Below are 18,728 nucleotides of genomic sequence, written 5' to 3'. Positions count from 1 at the left end.
CTACAGCTGTTTCTAGTGAGAGAGAGAGCAGAGGGTCTTGTCAGCCTTCGGCAGTGGAGTGAAAACTAAAACAAATTGAGGAGTTTAGTGATAGCAGCATAGCATGAAAAGCAGTGTTATGTTCTGACACCACCCTCCATATATTTTGTGTTCTTCAAGTTTCTCTCTGTTACAATACTTTTAGGGCAAACAGTGTACATGTATATTTTTGCCTTACTTCTAAACACTATATATAGCCTAAGTAACCTGTGGGGCAAACGAAAATTATATATTGAAAACTTCTCCCTGCTGAATACATTATTACCGTCATGGTGATCCACCCTGAACCTCCTGAATTAGGTTTGGATCGATTATATGACTGTGATTAGAAGGATGAATTATGAGTGAAATTTGTGTCAGTCTAAAGATCAATTTAAATTACTGGTCTACTGCGCATCAGTCAACAATTAGTGCAAACCATACATTATCTATACTGTAGGTGGTGTTATCTGTAGGTGGTGTTACATGCTGACTAAACCGGCTGCATTGCGTGCGCGAGTGTTGCAAAATAAATATACACATACATGTTATTCAATCATTTCATCCAAACTGCTTGCGCACGTCAACAGGCATCTGCGTAGTCAGGCACTAAAATAGAACTTGGTTCTATTTTAGTTCTATTTTAGATGCTTGACGCATTGCAAGCACTCCCGTCCACTCATTTACGAGCATACTAACCCACGTGGGAGATTGAAAGACGAACAAGGTTCACACTCCAGTCCCGTTGGTGGCAGTAATGCACCTTAAGGTTGGTTGCCAACCGCCATATTAAATCCACAGAAGAAGAAGAACGATTTAACAAGGAGAGATTAATCAAAGAAAACTAAAAATGAACTAGGTTTTCCCTTTTATCTGTGGATTAATTATTGGAGTAGAGAACAGACGATTTTGTATGACTCAAAATTGGTACAAATTCTACAAAGATCCAGTTAAAGAAGGACCATATGCATTTCAGGTCAAATAACAACTCAATGTTTTTTCCCATACATTTTTCATGTGTGTTTTCGACCTGTCTCCAAATTGATATCTGAACAAAAATATAAACGCAACATGCAACAATTTCAAAGATTTTACTGAGTTACAGTTCATGTAAGGAAATCAATCAATTGAAATAAATAAATGAGGCCCTAATCTATGGATTTCACATGACTGGGCAAGGGCACAGCACATGTGTGGGCCTGGGAGGGCATAGGCCCACCCACTGGGGAGCCAGGCCCAGGCAATCAGAATGAGTTTTTTCCTACAAAAGGGCTTTATTACAGACATAAATACTCCTCGGCACCCCTGAGATGATCCCGCAGGTGAAAAAGCCGGATGTGGAGGTCCTGGGCTGGCATGGTTACACGTGGTCTGCAGTTGTGCGGTCGGTTGGACTTACTGCCAAATTCTCTAAAATGATGTTGGAGGAGGCTTATGGTAGGGAAATTAACATTATATTATCTGGCAACAGATCTGGTGGACATTCCTGCAGTCAGCATGCCAATTACACGCTCCCTCAAAATTTGAGACATCTGTGGTATTGTGTTGTGTGACAAAACTGCACATTTAGAGTGGCCTTTTATTGTCTCCAGTACCTGTGTAATGATCATGCTGTTTAATCAGCTTCTTGATATGCCACACCTGTCAGGTGGATGGATTATCTTGGCAAAGGAGAAATGCTCACAAACAGGGATGTAAACAAATGTGTGCACAAAATTTGTGAGTATGGAACATTTCTGGGATTTTTTATTTCAGCTCATGAAACATGGGACCAACACTTTACATGTTGTGTTTATATTTATGTTCAGTATAGTTGGTTCACTGTTGGTTTGGTATATTAACTTGCGTGTCATGATGGGGATAGACAAAATCAACATGCACACGATGGCACATGCGGACACACGTGCGGAGCCGGCATGTTATCTGTAGGTGGTGTTATCTGTAGGTGGTGTTATCTGTAGGTGGTGTTATCTGTAGGTGGTGTTATCTGTAGGTGATCCTACACTGGAGTATTTCCATGAATGTCGTAGTCTGCAGATCAGTCATTATACTGAAACCTAAAGCCATGTGTAGGTGCACCTGTGTGGGGAGTTGAGTTTCTTGCTGATGGAAACTATTTTCCTGCCCAAGCTGTGCTAAGGATTCAAAGGCCATGCTATCGCTCCCCTGACTTGAATTTCATGGATGAATTAAGTGGACTCCTGCTCTTTCACTGTGTCTCCTTCTTATCAGTGGAATATGCTGTGTTTGCATTTGCACATAGTGCAGTAACTAATGTGCACTGCTACAGCAACTAAATAAATAGCACAAGATCACAACGCCAATGTAGTTTCATTTTGCAAGAGGGTAATGGAACGTGGATATACACATTTTGGCACTATGCTCTATTTTGAGATCCCTTGCCTCCCTCTATTACTTTATGTGTAATTGGATAAACGTTATATAATATATAACATTTTAATCCATACTGGAGTAACTTCTGATCTGTAAAACATAATAGGACAAATATGAGGACCCAGCATGAAATCATTATTTGCTGACATCAAATCAAATCACATTTTATTTGCCACATGCCACATACAACAGCTGTAGACCTTACAGTGAAATGTTTACTTCCAAGCCCTTAACCAACAATGCAGTTTAAAGAAAAATAAGTGTTAAGTAAAAAATAGATAAGTAAAAAATAACAGTAGGGAGGCTATATACAGGGGGTACCGGTACAGAGTCAATGTGCGGGGGCACATCCAGTGCATAGGCGTTTGGCAGTTCCTGTTGTTGAACAGTAGCTGGACCCTTAAGGCACCCTAAATTGGTTCCCTTGGTGAAATTATCATCCATTGATTTAATTTGATTCCATGATTTTGCCCCTGGGTCCAAGCTAAAGTCATGCCCTCTGGAGTGGTATTTTGAGTCAGTTTTCATGCTGAGGTGGATGGTGAGTAGGAGAGGAGAGTAGGAGGGCCATAGGCGGAGAGAAGTGCTCTTCTGAGTGCACCTGAGGTAAATAATATAATATAAGAGTGTGTGTAATTACTGCTATGTGTGCTGTTGTATAAGGGTGATTTAATAAAATAAAAATCAATTCCATAGAAATGTTGGCCAATGATCCTACTTCACAATCCAAGCATCACAGACAACAATTACACAATTCTACCTTAAGCTTAAGTCACATTACAGTGGCTTGCGAAAGTATTCACCCCCTTGGCATTTTTCCTATTTTGTTGCAACCTTACAACCTGGAATTAAAATGGATTTTTGGGGGGTTTGTATCATTTGATTTACACAACATGCCTACTACTTTGAAGAAATAAGACAAAAAAACAAAAAACTTGAGCGTGCATAACTATTCACCCCCCCCAAAGTCAATACTTTGTAGAGCCACCTTTTGCAGCAATTACAACCGCAAGTCTCTTGGGGTATGTCTCTATAAGCTTTGCACATCTAGCCACTGGGATTTTTGCCCATTCTTCAAGGCAAAACTGCTCCATCTCCTTCAAGTTGGATGGGTTCCGCTGGTGTACAGCAATCTTTAAGTCATACAACATATTCTCAATTGGATTGGGTTGGCGCCCCCCTTGGTTTGTGCTGTGGTGGAGACCTCTGTGGGCTATACTCGGCCTTGTCTCAGGATTGTAAGTTGGTGGTTGGGGATATCCCTCTAGTGGTGCGGGGGCTGTGCTTTGGCGGAGTGGGTGGGGTTATATCCTTCCTGTTTGGCCCTGTCCGGGGGTTTCTTCGGATGGGGCCACAGTGTCTCCGGACCGCTCCTGTCTCAGCCTCCAGTATTTATGCTGCAGTAGTTTATGTGTCGGGGGCTGGGGTTAGTTGGTTATACCTGGAGTACTTCTCCTGTCTTATCCAGTGTCCTGTGTGAATTTAAGTATGCTCTCTCTAATTCTCTCGTTCTCTCTTTCTCTCTGAGAACCTGAGCCCTAGGACCATACGTCAGGACTACCGGGCATGATGACACCTTGCTGTCCCCAGTCCGCCTGGCCTTGCTGCTATTCCAGTTTCAACTGTTCTGCCTGCGGCTACGAAACCCCTACCTGTCCCAGACCTGCTGTTTTCAACTCTAAATGATCGGCTATGAAAAGCCAACTGAGAGACCTGAGCCCTAGGACCATACGTCGGGACTACCGGCCGTGGTGACTCCTTGCTGTCCCCAGTCCGCCTGGCCTTGCTGCTATTCCAGTTTAAACTGTTCTGCCTGCGGTTATGGAACCCTACCTGTCCCAGACCTGCTGTTTTAAACTCTAATGATCGGCTATGAAAAGCCAACTGAGATTTATTCCTGATTATTATTTGACCATGCTTGTCACTTATGAACATTTTTGAACATCTTGGCATGGTTCTGTTATAATCTCCACCCGGCACAGCCAGAAGAGGACTGGCCACCCCTCATAGCCTGGTTCCTCTCTAGGTTTCTTCCTAGGTTTTGCCTTTCTAGGGAGTTTTTCCTAGCCACCGTGCTTCTACACCTGCATTACTAGCTGTTTGGGGTTTTAGGCTGGGTTTCTGTACAGCACTTCGAGATATTAGCTGATGTAAGAAGGGCTATATAAAAATAAAATTGATTGAAATTGATTGATTGAGGTCTGGGCTTTGACTAGGTCATTCCAGTCTCTCACATGCCTTTTGGCAAACACCAAACGTGTTTGCTTATTTTTTTCTTTAAGGAATGGCTTTTTTCTGGCCACTCTTCCGTAAAGCCCAGCTCTGTGGAGTGTGCGGCTTAAAGTGGTTCTATGGACAGATACTCCAATCTCCGCTGTGGAGCTTTGCAGCTCCTTCAGGGTTATCTTTGGTCTCTTTGTTGCGTGAGTTTTGGTGTGCGGCCCTCTCTTGGCAGTTTTGTTGTGGTGCCATATTCTTTCCATTTTTTAATAATGGATTTAATGGTGCTCCATGGGATGTTCAAAGTTTCTGATATTTTTTTATAACCCAACCCTCATCTGTACTTCTCCACAACTTTGTCCCTGACCTGTTTGGAGAGCTCCTTGGTCTTCTTGGTGCCGCTTGCTTGGTGGTGCCCCTTGCTTAGTGGTGTTGCAGACTCTGGGGCCTTTCAGAACAGGTGTGTATATACTGAGATCATGTGACAGATCATGTGACACTTAGATTGCACACAGGTGGACTTTTTAAAACTAATTATGTGACTTTTGAAGGTAATTGGTTGCACCAGATCTTATTTAGGGGCTTCATAGCAAAGGGGGTGAATACATATGCACGCACCACTTTTCCGTTATTTATTTATTTTTCTTTTTTTGAAACAAGTTATTTTTTTCATTTCACTTCACCAATTTGGACTATTTTGTGTATGTCCATTACATGAAATACAAATAAAAATCAATTTCAATTACAGGTTGTAATGCAACAAAATAGGAGAAACGCCAAGGGGGATGAATACTTTTACAAGGCACTGTATCTATAACAAAACACCTACAGATGATGACATGATAAATTAAGATTGTCATGAGCACTCTCTCTCCCTGGTAGCAACATTAATTGCATTCAATTATCTTCCACTCTGCTCACCTCCCTCTCTCTACTCAGCCTAACTAGCTCCACCTGCCCTGCTCTGCTCTTGTTACCTGGCCAGCTGCACTGCATTTCCCACTCACCATCCTCACCTTGCCTCACTCTGTTCTAATTACTCTGCCAGCTGAACTGCATTTCCCCACTACCTCTCCCAGTATATCAAGCCCTGTTTTTCAGCCAAGCCCTGTCAGATCGTCTTCAAACCCGGACCAGTAACCTGCCTGTCTGCGCTCTGACTCCTGTTTGTGATACCGATCCTTTCTTGACTGCCTCCTTGTTCTACTGCCCCGTCTATCCCAACCTGCCTTCTGGACCTCGACTACTCTCCGATCTTCAGCCCCTCCGGTCTCCGACCACCAGAGGAGCGTGCCCAGACGTTTCACCACCCTCAGCCCGATACGCCGCTCCATCACTGGGGAACACACACACTAAGCACTTGGACTGGACACCCCCGGACATTTGGTGACCCCCGAGCACAGGTACCCACAGGAGGACCCTGAAAGACCCCTGACACCCCTGGGACTCCTCTTCCCGCCTGTAACCTTGAATAAAGAACTCTGAATTTGAACTTGCGCTCTTGGGTCCTCTTCTGTTCGTGACAGAACGATCTGACCATCATGGACCCAGCGCACTCCCTGACCACGATGGAGGAAGAGCCAGAGAGGACTGCCCTACAGCGACTGGAACGCTCTGAGGGAGACATAAATCGGATGGCTGGCGACATCGCTTCCCTTCTCCAGCTATTCAACCAGCAGCAACAACAGTTCCAACTGCAGCAACAACAGCTAGCCCAAGCCCTGCAACTACTCTCAAGCCCGGCTACTCCACCTGCACCCCCTGGTCCTTTTGTTCCTGTACCACCGATACTCCTTCATCCCTCCGCTGGAGGTCCCAATGCTGCAGGCCCGGCAGTGCTGCCACCAGATCCCCACGCCCCTGAACCAAGGATTGGGAACCCGGAACGTTTTGATGGCAACCAGAAGCAAGTAAGACCATTCTTGAGCAGCTGCCGAATCCAGTTTGCACTACAGCCCAGGACTTTCTCAACAGAGGGAGCCAAGGTGGGGTATGTCATCACACATCTCACCGGTCGAGCTCGGTTGTGGGGAACGGCGGAATTCGACCGGCAAACCCCCAGCCTGTGCCTCCTTCAGTGCCTTTGAGGAGGAGATGTTAAAGGTCTTTGACCTAGGCTCGCCAACAGCCGAAGCGTCACAAGCTCTGCTCACCATCCGTCAGGGCAATCGGACAGTGGCAGACTTCTCCATTGACTTTCGTACCCTGGCCAGTCAAAGCTCGTTTAACCCAGAGGCACTGGTGCAAGCCTTCCTCCATAGCCTGGCGGACTATATCAAGGACGAGCTTGTTTCCCATGACCCGCCCTCAACGCTTGATGCCGCCATTGACCTTGCCGTTCGCATTGACCGCCGTATACAGACCCGGGAGGAGGGAGAAGGGCCGTCTCAGTCAACCTGCCATCCGTACTCGGGTCGATACCGCTTCTGTCCAGCCCCTGCCTGTCAAGTCCCATAGCCAACTCAATCAGCCTGAGCCCATGGAGATTGGCCGTGCCTCTCTGACTCCCGAGGAGCGTCGGCGCCGTCTAAGCTCCAACCTTTGCCTCTACTGTGGTGACGAGAATCACCGTGTCGCTACTTGTCCGGCAAAAGCCGCAGCTCACCAGGTGTAGGGGAGATCCGGGTGAGCTCAACAAGCCTTCAGTCTCCCTCCATCCGAAAGACCCTGCTTCATCTCCGCCTTCAGCTTTCTGACAAGACTCATACATTGGCCGCCCTTGTGGATTCCGGAGCCGAAGCAAACATCATGGACCCTGAGCTTGCACAGCAACTGGGCGTGAACCATCATCAACTGACACAACCCATTCCTGCACGAGCCCTGGATGGGCATCATCTTGGCACTGTCACTCATATCTCCGCCCCCTGTGACAATCCTGCTGTCAGGAAACCACCAGGAGTCCATCCAGTTTCACCTCCTACACTCACCTGGCCAACCACTCATTCTTGGATACCCGTGGCTCCGTCAGCACAACCCCCACATCGACTGGGAGACAGGAACAGTCCGTGAGTGGGGAAGGAGTTGTCACCAGACCTGTTTAAGGGGGCCACCCTGCCCGTTCACCGGGAAGGATCTAGCGCTACCTCCGACATATCCAATGTTCCGGCCTGTTACCACAGCCTGAAAGAGGTGTTCAACAAATCCAAGGCGACATCTCTACCCCCCACACAGACCCTATGACTGCGCGATTGATCTCCTGCCTGGCACAGCACCTCCCAAGGGTCGTCTGTATTCACTGTCAGCCCCGGAAAGAAAGGCCATGGAGGACTACATTAATGACTCTCTTGCCTCCGGGATAATTAGACCGTCGTCTTCCCCCGCAGGAGCGGGATTCTTCTTTGTCGGCAAGAAGGACGGTTCTCTTCGTCCATGCATAGATTACCGGGGTCTGAACGACATCACGGTTAAGAATCGCTACCCACTGCCCTTACTTTCGTCTGCCTTCGAACTGCTGCAGGGAGCCACTGTATTCACTAAGCTGGACCTTCGCAATGCCTACCATCTGGTGCGGATGAGGGAGGGAGACGAATGGAAGACAGCGTTCAACACACCAACCGGCCACTATGAATATCTCGTCATGCCCTTCGGCCTCACCAATGCCCCAGCAGTTTTTCAAGCCCTAGTGAATGATATCCTCAGGGACATGCTAAATACGTTCGTATTTGTGTACCTTGACGATATTTTAATATTCTCAAAGACTCTGTCAGAACACACGCACCACGTCCGGTTGGTCCTGCGCCGCCTGCTGGAGAACTCTCTTTTCGTGAAGGCAGAGAAGTGCGAGTTCCATGCCAAGACCGTTTCATTCCTGGGGTATGTGGTGACCGAGGGCAGCATTCAGATGGATCTCACGAAGGTGTCGGCTGTCACTTCCTGGCCAGTTCCTGAGTCTCGGAAGAAGTTGCAACAGTTCCTGGGCTTTGCCAACTTTTATAGGAGATTCATCAGAAACTATAGCACAGTGGCTGCACCCCTCACGGCGCTAACCAGCACTAAACAACCGTACCAATGGACATCAGCTGCTGATAAGGCCTTCAATATCCTCAAGACATGTTTCACTTCTGCTCCCATCCTCCAGATGCCAGATGCAGCAAGGCAGTTTGTGGTGGAGGTAGATGCTTCGGACGTGGGAGTGGGTGCAGTGCTTTCTCAAAGAGCAGCTGAGGATGGCAAGATGCACCCCTGTGCCTTCTACTCCCGTCGGCTAACCCCTGCCGAATGCAACTACGACATTGGGAACCGCGAGCTGTTGGCTGTCAAGCTCGCCCTTGAAGAATGGCGGCACTGGTTAGAGGGGTCAAAGGAACCATTCGTAGTGTGGACAGACCACAAGAACCTGGAGTATATCCAAACAGCCAGGAGGCTGAACTCCCGTCAACAGCGGTGGTCTCTGTTCTTTACGCGCTTCAATTTCACGCTCTCCTACCGCCCCGGGATCTCGCAACATCAAACCTGATGCTCTTTCCCGGATGTTTCAGAAGGACGAGACCACCGCCATGACAGCTCCCATTCTTCCCAGCCACTTGGTCGTAGCGGCCCTCACCTGGGAGATCGAGAAGCAGGTCATGGAGGCTCTTCGGGACCAGCCAGGTCCAAGCACCAGCGCCCCCAACCGTCTGTTTGTTCCAGCAAATCTCAGGTCACCTGTGATTCAGTGGGGGCACGAATCCCGTCTGGCCTGTCATCCCGGCATCACTCGCACCCTTCATCTGGTCCGCCAGCGGTTCTGGTGGCGGGGGATGAGACGGGATGTCCGAGAATTCATCCGAGCTTGTCCCACTTGTAACCGAAACAAGACTCCCAACCAGCCTCCTGCTGGGTTGCTGCAACCCCTACTCATACCCAAGAGGCCCTGGTCCCACGTTTCACTGGACTTTGTTACGGGCCTTCCGCCCTCTGACGGACACACAGTCATCCTTACCATTGTTGACCGCTTTAGTAAGATGACCCACTTCGTGCCCCCTTCCCAAACTACCCTCTGCTAAAGAGACCTCCCAGGTGGTCCTGGAACATGTGTTTCGTATCCATGGCCTACCCCAGGATATAGTGTCAGACCGGGGCCCGCAATTCTCAGCAACCTTTTGGAAGGAGTTCTGTCATCTCCCTTGGGGCCACCGCCAGCCTATCGTCTGGATTCCACCCGCAGTCAAACGGCCAGACTGAACGCATGAACCAGGAGCTGGAGAAGGCACTGAGGTGTGTGGCTTCCCAAAATCCCCGGGCCTGGGCTCAACACCTGCTCTGGGTGGAATATGCCCATAATTCACTCACCAGTTCCTCCACCGGGCTCTCCCCCTTTCAGTGTGTCTCACGGGTATCAACCTCCACTGTTTGCCAGCCAGGAGGCGGATGCCACCTGTCCGTCTGCTCTTGCGTATGCCCGCCGCTGCCGCCGCACTTGGGCCCAGGCTCGCACTGTGCTCCTGAAGTCTGGAACCAGCTACGCCGTCGGTGCCAACCGACGGAGGACCCCAGCACCTACTTACCGGGTTGGTCAGAAGGTCTGGCTGTCTGCCCGGGATCTGCCGCTGCGGGTTGTATCACGAAAGCTGGCCCCTCGCTTCATTGGTCCTTTTCCTGTGCAGAAAGTCATCAGTCCAACGGCGGTCCGACTTCAGTTGCCCGCTTCCATGCGGGTCCACCCCACCTTCCACGTCTCCAAGGTCAAGCCGGTCCATGAAAGTCCCCTGGTCCCTGCAGCTCCGGCGCCACCTCCTCCGCGCCTCGTAGATGGCGGTCCTGTCTTCACCGTCCGGCGGCTGCCCGCTCTAGGCGAAGGGGTAGGGGTCTCCAGTACCTCGTGGATTGGGAGGGATATGGTCCAGAGGAGAGGACCTGGATCCCGGCCAGGAGGATAGTGGACCGGACCCTTATCACTGACTTCCACCGACTACATCCTGATCAGCCTGCAATCCGTAGGGGCCGTCCAAGAGGGGTTCCTAGCCGTCCGGCCCGCCCTGCTCCTGTCTCCCGACCGTGACCCTCCAGCTCCTTCTGAGGATGAGGAGATTCACTCGGACCGCTCGGAGGAGTTCTGACCCGCCGCCTGCTCCCCTCCACCCTCCCGGCATGATGTTGTTCTTGGGACTTCTGGGGCCGTCCCTTGGAGGGGGGGTCCTGTCATGAGCACTCTCTCTCCCTGGTAGCAACATTAATTGCATTCAATTATCTTCCACTCTGCTCACCTCCCTCTCTCTACTCAGCCTAACTAGCTCCACCTGCCCTGCTCTGCTCTTGTTACCTGGCCAGCTGCACTGCATTTCCCACTCACCATCCTCACCTTGCCTCACTCTGTTCTAATTACTCTGCCAGCTGAACTGCATTTCCCCACTAACCTCTCCCAGTATATCAAGCCCTGTTTTTCAGCCAAGCCCTGTCAGATCGTCTTCAAACCCGGACCAGTAACCTGCCTGTCTGCGCTCTGACTCCTGTTTGTGATACCGATCCTTTCTTGACTGCCTCCTTGTTCTACTGCCCCGTCTATCCCAACCTGCCTTCTGGACCCTCGACTACTCTCCGATCTTCAGCCCCTCCGGTCTCCGACCACCAGAGGAGCGTGCCCAGACGCTTCACCACCCTCAGCCCGATACGCCGCTCCATCACTGGGGAACACACACACTAAGCACTTGGACTGGACACCCCCGGACATTTGGTGACCCCCGGAGCACAGGTACCCACAGGAGGACCCTGAAAGACCCCTGACACCCCTGGGACTCCTCTTCCCGCCTGTAACCTTGAATAAAGAACTCTGAATTTGAACTTGCGCTCTTGGGTCCTCTTCTGTTCGTGACAAAGATACTAATACTAGGCCTATATCTTTGTTGATCTTTCTTGACGTTTGTAACACCAATTGATGACACAATAAGTATTCTGAAACATGTATATTTTTGGGCCATCACAGGACACCAGCAAGCGGGGCACCTATAATAATAATAATAATATAATAATATAATAATATGTCATTTAGCAGACGCTTTTATCCAAAGCGACTTACAGTCATGCGTGTATACATTTTTACGTATGGGTGGTCCCGGGGATCGAACCCACTACCCTGGCGTTACAAGCGCCATGCTCTACCAATTGAGCTACAGAGGACCACCTCATGCGTCTAATGGCAATGTTTCATATCATGCAGGAAGCAGCACCATGTTCACAAAGCCTGCCCTCAGAGGATGATAAATTGAAGTAATGCATGTGTGGTCTCACCCACAGCACGGGAATCTCCTGGGTAGATAGCTGGATGGGAGTGTGGATACAACCTCTCTAACCCTTCTCTCCTGAGGGAGGGCTAGCGGGGCTGGCGGGGTTCCGTAGGCTTGGCTAGGCATTTGGGAGGAAATTCATTCACACCTACCAATCCCCAGGCGCCTTAGCTCTCCGTGTAACCACCACTGCTGGGGCTTCAGAGTAATTTGTTTGTGTTTGGTTTCAACCATGTCTTTCTTTGCTGTGGAGACAGTGTTGGGGAGTAGTGAACTACATGTAGTTCAACTAGTAATTTAACTACATTTTGCAGTAGCTTGGTGGTAATTGAACTAAATTCAAATCTTGGTAGTGTTTTCAGTAGTTAATTACTTTTTTGCCATGTAGAGGTGTAGCCATATACTAGAAATACACACTACTTTTTTTGCAAAAGAAATGAAAATATGGATGAAGTAGGCAAGAATTTCCGGCAATACTTCATCTTAAGTGGTCCTTATTACAGTGTAATTACATATGTAATTACACTGTAATAAGGACCACTCAAGTATTGTAATTAACTATAGTAATTAAATACACTGTAATAACAAGTGTAATTGCATTCTGTAATTACAGGGGTGTAACAACGAATGCTTGTTACCATGCTTGTTACAAATGTTAAAGTTTCCGATAGCATCTCAACGCACCATATTTCATTCTGCACAAAATACGTGATAAGTGTAAGCCAAATGAAAACCGACCACGTCATTGACACAACGCTGCAATAAAGATATGGAGTATGATGCCCAGGCCCAATAGCAAAATCGAACAAAGAATGTGTTCTATCATTTAACCGTGCATTTGACAATGGGTCAATTACTTTAACCATCCATTTTTTTGACACGTTAATAAACAGCTATGGTTCAAATTGTAAACCTATTACGCGTGTTTGAAAAATTGTTTATAAGACAAATTCTTATTCCGTCATGTAACTTTGCAAGGGTTTCACTGTTGAGGAACATTCTCACTTTTGGATGGGAATGAAGGCATCATGTCAAGATTTGCCCATTTACGCAACACGCTTGAAATAATGACGACCTTGAACGTGCCCACAGGTGTTGACGCCGACGTCATGTAACAGTGCAAAAATAACGGGGTCAAGTAGATAGATGGTCAGTGTGCAAAATCCAGACATGAAAGATTTCCGCAAAAGATTGGCCCTACCTACTAGGCTAAATAGCTAGCTAGTTACCATCTACAGAATAGACTTTCCATGCAATCTGTAGAGTTTTTTTGGATTAGCTAGCTAGCTAGTTTTCTAACCTTGACTAGCTAACTAGCTACCTAAAGCTGGTAAATATGCTATGGTCGCTACTCGCTAGCTAACGTTATCTGAGCTCGATGGTCTTATCTTCCCTGAACCTTGTTCTCAGGGTATCCATACCCCAAGGGTGTTACGTGAGACACCCAGCATGTTAACGTTAACTAGCTAACTAGCTACTTGTGCTAGCTGCATAACACAACATATAGCTAGGCCTAGCTAGCTATATGCCTAAACTATAGAAATCATGATGATGATAACTAGGGGTAATGTATAGTGTCTATGCTAACTTGTCATACATTCTTCTTCTCTACCACATATTCCCACAATGTCTCAGACTCTAGGATGGGAAAATGATTACAGGAAAGAAACGAATGAAGACAGAGACAGAGTTTTTGATTTCCATTGTTACTTGTAATGTTGAAAAGGGAAGAAAAAGACAATCCCATTTTCTAAATTAGCTAGCTATTTAGGCTACTCACCATACTATAGGCTACAGATTTGAGTCACCACTAGAATAGTTATTTTTACGTTATTGAGCAGGCCTATATAACTTTGTTTAATCTAACTAATCTAATTATTAATCTAACGATAAAAATCATTATTTTGTAAGAAATGTAAGGTCTTTTTGCATGTCGCAATAAAGTTGACTAAAGTAGAAGCTCATCTTTTGTTTGTAGGTATTTTCACTTGGTAATGAGTAATAAATCATTATATAGAAATCGCTAATAGGTAACTATAAGGTTACACTTCTCTTTAAATAGCTAAATCCTGTGTAAGAACTAGCGACAACCTTGTACTTACGCAGATATCAATGATATGTACTCTGTGTTGTATTAATGTGTTTATTTTCTCACTTGGATGGCGCTTTCAGAAGCTGATGATTAGATTGTCTGAATGGGTAACATACTTTGTAGGTACATAATAATTACAAGTAAGTACACCTAAAGATACATTTAATTTTAACTAGCTTAATCCTGTGTAACAACTAGTAATTACACTGTACTTGTACAGATATTACTTGTACTCTGTGTTAATTTTCTCACTTGGATGGTGCTTCCGGACGCTTTAAAATAAGGGTCAGGATGGATAATGTACTATATAAGTACACATTAATTACATGTACGTACCCCTGAAGTTACACTTCATTTTAACTATCTAAATTCTGTGTAACACCTAGTAATAATATTGTACTTATGCAGATATTAGATGTACTCTGTGGTGTACGAGTGTGTTTATTTTCACACTCAGATGGTGCTTCCAGAAGCTTTAAAATTAGGGTCAGGATGGGTACCGTACTATATAAGTGCACATTAATTTCAAGTAAGTACATCCCCAAGATACACTTCATTTTAACTAGCTAAATCCTGTGTAACACCTAGTAATTGCATTGTACTTAAGCAGATATTACATGTACTCTGTCACCCATATGGTAGACCCCAGTCAGTGAGGTTGACCTATATCTGATCTGTTTTAGTAAACTCAACCAAGCTAACCGAGATGGTACACTTTTTGGGGGCAAGTGCTATCATGAATATTGAGTGGAGATTTTGAAGAGTGCGCATTCACGGGTAGGTAATTAGAGCCTATTGAGCCTCCAACCTTTGTAATCTTGGACACCCAACCCGTCTGTCCAAAATACATTACAACCTTGTGACAGTTATTACTGAATCAGATGCAGCTGAGAATAAACTAAATTGGTTAATTTAGTGGATTCTTTGCCCATTTGTAACAAACATTGTAATAAGCATTAGTTGTTACACCTCTGTATTTACAGACTGCAATTATCAGCAGTTAAATGTAGTTAATACAGTGTAACCATGAGTTATTACAATTAACTACAATACTTGTTAGTGTATTTACACATGTAATTACACTGTAATAAGAACCCCTTAAAATGAAGTGTTACCACATTTCCTTTTTTTTTCGGCATCAGACCTGCCTAATTCTCACTAGAAACATAGTTTTTGTGTTTAATAGGCTAAATTACATATTCTGTTTACATCTGACACCAGAGTGATCTGTTCTTGCTATTTGTAGTCTATGACACAAAGTAGTTTTGATGTAGTGAACTACTTATTCAAAGTAACTTTAGTTAAGTAAACTATATTTTCTTAAGTGTAGCTTTAGTGTAGCTTAACTTCTTCGAGTTTGGTAAACTATATCTTCAGAGTAGCTTCCCAAACCCTGTGTGGAGCTCAGCTAGGCTCTTTGTGCAGGTGTGCAGGTTTCACTATCAGTTCCTATTGATCGAACCAGTAAGTGAAGATTGTACACTGTACAACACAGTCTCAGAGGTTGCCTATGTGGGAAGGTTTATCTCCTAAACATTGCTCACCAGTTTCATATTTGGTATACATTAGTACTCTAAATTAAATGAACAAACATCACACCAGCAACAGTTTAATCCTGGGACATCATTCTGCCCCACATGGAGGAACAAAGGATTTCCTTCCATTGGGGTTTAAATAAAAACCTTGTTATTGAGGTGCATTGCCAAAGAGCAGAGAGCTCAGCTCCCATTACAATACATTTAGAGGCGTTTGTTAACCTAATGCTCAGCCTTCTGAGTATTTGAATGCATAATGGCGGAGCAGTAAAAACAGAGCAGGTCATATATCAATATATATACACTGAGTATACAAAACCTTAAGGACACCTGCTCTTTCCATGACAGACTGAACAGGTGAATCCAGGTGAAAGCTATGATCCCTTATAAATGTCACTTAAATCCCACAGGCCGCAGAAGACTCATTGGAAGGTCCCCCGTACCAGTCAAAAAAATTAAGGCAAAGGGTGGCTACTTTGAAGAATCTCAAATATAAAATATATTTTGATTTGTTTAACACTTTTTTGGTTACTACATGATTCCATATGTGTTATTTCATAGTTTTGATGTCTTCACTATTATTCTACAATGTAGAAAATAGTACAAATAAAGAAAAACCCTTGAATGAGTAGGTGTGTCCAAACTTTTGACTGGTACTGTATATCTACAGTATATACAGTGGGGAGAACAAGTATTTGATACACTGCCGATATTGCAGGTTTTCCTACTTACAAAGCATGTAGAGGTCTGTAATTTTTATCATAGGTACACTTCAACTGTGAGAGACGGAATCTAAAACAAAAATCCAGAAAATCACATTGTATGATTTTTAAGTAATTAATTTGCATTTTATTGCATGACATAAGTATTTGATCACCTACCAACCAGTAAGAATTCCGGCTCTCACAGACCTGTTCGTTTTTCTTTAAGAAGCCCTCCTGTTCTCCACTCATTACCTGTATTAACTGCACCTGTTTGAACTCGTTACCTGTATAAAAGACACCTGTCCACACACTCAATCAAACAGACTCCAACCTCTCCACAACGGCCAAGACCAGAGAGCTGTGTAAGGACATCAGGGATAAAATTGTAGACCTGCACAAGGCTGGGATGGGCTACAGCACAATAGGCAAGCAGCTTGGTGAGAAGGCAACAACTGTTGGCGCAATTATTAGAAAATGGAATAAGTTCAAGATGACGGTCAATCACCCTCGGTCTGGGGCTCCATGCAAGATCTCACCTCGTGGGGCATCAATGATCATGAGAAAGGTGAGGGATCAGCCCAGAACTACACGGCAGGACCTGGTCAATGACCTGAAGAGAGCTGGGACCACAGTCTCAAAGAAAACCATTAGTAACACACTACGCCGTCATGGATTAAAATCCTGCAGCACACGCAAGGTCCCCCTGCTCAAGCCAGCGCATGTCCAGGCCCGTCTGAAGTTTGCCAATGACCATCTGGATGATCCAGAGGAGGAATGGGAGAAGGTCATGTGGTCTGATGAGACAAAAATAGAGCTTTTTGGTCTAAACTCCACTCGCCGTCTAGGTCAACAACCTCCTTCCCTCAGTAAGAGCATTGAAGATGGGTCGTGGCTGGGTCTTCCAGCATGAAAACGACCCGAAACACACAGCCAGGGCAACTAAGGAGTGGCTCCGTAAGAAGCATCTCAAGGTCCTGGAGTGGCCTAGCCAGTCTCCAGACCTGAACCCAATAGAAAATCTTTGGAGGGAGCTGAAAGTCCGAAATTGCCCAGCGACAGCCCCGAAACCTGAAGGATCTGGAGAAGGTCTGTATGGAGGAGTGGGCCAAAATCCCTGCCTCAGTGTGTGCAAACTGGTCAAGACCTACAGGAAACGTATGATCTCTGTAATTGCAAACAAAGGTTTCTGTACCAAATATTAAGTTCTGCTTTTCTGATGTATCAAATACTTATGTCATGCAAGAAAATGCAAATTAATTACTTAAAAATCATACAATGTGATTTTCTGGATTTTTGTTTCAGATTCCGTCTCTCACAGTTGAAGTGTACCTATGATAAGAATTACAGACCTCTACATGCTTTGTAAGTAGGAAAACCTGCAAAATCGGCAGTGTATCAAATACTTGTTCTCCCCACTGTACATGCATATCCCTGAGATTAAATAGCTATAGCCCTGAGATCTATAGCAGTGGAGTTGAGAGGTGATAGTCTGGGCCATATGGAGCCTCATCATCCTTCCCGGGAGTGGATGTGTAGCCAGTGAGGCGTTGTAAATAGTTTCCATTTCGAATACATAATTATTGTAATATTGATACTCACTTTTACTTACTATTACTACTCACTCTTACTTGGTGGTTTCATTTGACGTATGTTCGTAATGAAATAGTCAGGTGTCTGATGTGACATTATTACAAAGGCTAAATGTAGTCTTTATTTTGCAGGAAAAGCCCAGAAAATAAAACATTGACACTGATATGAAGCGGTTTTGTGTTGTGTGTGAGGAATAGCTAACATGAGCAGGTCCACCTTCTCTTCCACATCCATTTAAATGGCAGTGTGATCTCTATCAGCCTCAATGAATGGTATTCTGCTGGGTGAAATACATGCCTCTGTCACATGATGTCATCCTTCACCTCACTATTTACCCCATTCCTCTCCTCCTCCCCTTCTCCCCTCCTCTTCCCTCATCCCCCGTTCTGTCACATCATATCTGGGTCAACATGATAAGACACAAGATTGACTTCCATCATCCTGACCTCGCTGTGATTTGGGTCTTGTCCAGAGCAGCATGTTAGGGGGTAAGCTGCCATGGAGCAGCGGCGAGGCAGCATTGGTAGTACCACTTCTCTTCTGCATGGCGACACGATGCAGCCTGAATGCTTAGAGACAACAGGCCTAGCTCCATTACCCCCACTGTCACATTGTGTTTCATGTATCACCCTTGGAGTGAGCCTAGGCTCCTCGTTTGGCTAGCAGACATGTAGGATTATGCACTCACTGAAGAAGGACAAATAGACCAGACTGCTCCGTTATGCTTGGTTATCAGGGGGTTCAATCCTGTCAAAACATTGCCCTGCTAGCTTATGAATTGCAGTATAGAATACCACAGCAAATTATCCAGTGTTAAATCAACACTGAGAGTATTAAATCAACACTGAAAGAGTAGGACCATATATACACTGGAACCAGTGTTAAATTAACACACTGCTTAGTGTAAAACCTTATTCAAATATTTCCCAGAGTGCATTGTCTTTTCAAGTGAATTGTAGAGTTCTTCTTCTTC

The sequence above is a fragment of the Coregonus clupeaformis genome, chromosome 40, assembly GCF_020615455.1.
Source record: "Coregonus clupeaformis isolate EN_2021a chromosome 40, ASM2061545v1, whole genome shotgun sequence".
NCBI classification, from domain to species: Eukaryota; Metazoa; Chordata; class Actinopteri; order Salmoniformes; family Salmonidae; genus Coregonus; species Coregonus clupeaformis.
This window is presented reverse-complemented; position numbering follows the sequence as displayed.